The sequence below is a fragment of the Egretta garzetta genome, unplaced genomic scaffold, assembly GCF_000687185.1.
Source record: "Egretta garzetta isolate BGI_Z169 unplaced genomic scaffold, ASM68718v1 scaffold126, whole genome shotgun sequence".
Classification (NCBI taxonomy): domain Eukaryota; kingdom Metazoa; phylum Chordata; class Aves; order Pelecaniformes; family Ardeidae; genus Egretta; species Egretta garzetta.
The window spans coordinates 3,996,967-3,997,945 of NW_009260128.1; positions in this window are offsets into that span (position 1 = coordinate 3,996,967).

The following is a 979-nucleotide window of genomic DNA, read 5'->3' on the forward strand; positions in this document are numbered from 1 at the left end:
AGGAATATCTTGAATTTTAAACTTCAGAAGTACATTCTTAATATTCTTTTTTTACTCTGAGCTGTTGTAGTTCAAAAGCATGTATTCATTGTTGTAATGAAATAAGGGGTATGTCATCATCAGACTCCCAAAATATCTAACTGCAATCTAATTGCTCTTGAAAATAGGGGGACAAATGATTAGTGATATATTCCTCTTGTATAGCTCTTCTCATCTTTAAACAATCTAAAAAATGAGCTCTGAAATTACGTACTAGAACTGCCTAAATGTTATCAGTATTGCTTAGATTACAATGTTCAAAAGAACATAGTCAATTTTTTGCAGGAGGTAGTTACCATAAAGGGGGCCCACCCACAGTTTCAGGACCCTTCACATCCTGATTTCCTGAATGACAACACTTTGCCCCAGAGCTGACTCAGGGATGACCTGCAAGCAAGAGCAAACAGGGAAAAATTATGAGTCCCTAATTTTTTCAGCAACCCAGGGCCATCTCCAAGCCAAGGACTGATTCATTTTGCCAGTACATATCTCAGAAGGCATCCTGGCACACTGCAGATGCTTCAGGTCATGATCCACAGACTCTACACCTTCACAAATTGTGTCCTTCTTCTGCCAGTCCTCAATATAGTAAAGTTGACAACCTTTTGCTTTGCTGGTTTTACATTAGTGACATTAATGGTGGGCAGCAGCAACAGGGTGTCTGCTATGAAGAAGGATTATTGCACCCTAGCATAGGCATCCTTCACCAGAGCCAATCCAGAACCAAAAGCCATGTCACTCTTGCAGTGAGGACTGGAGACTCTCATTTGTGGATCAGAATAATTACAGAAGTAACCCTGACAACAATCCTACCTCTAACCCTAGCTTCAGGCCTTTGAGAAACAGCCTGCACCAGTAGCTGGAGCACTGGTTCTGTCATTGCTGGCTAACACCAAGGGCAGGATTGCCAAGTGATTACACTCTCTCTAGCATCTACTTG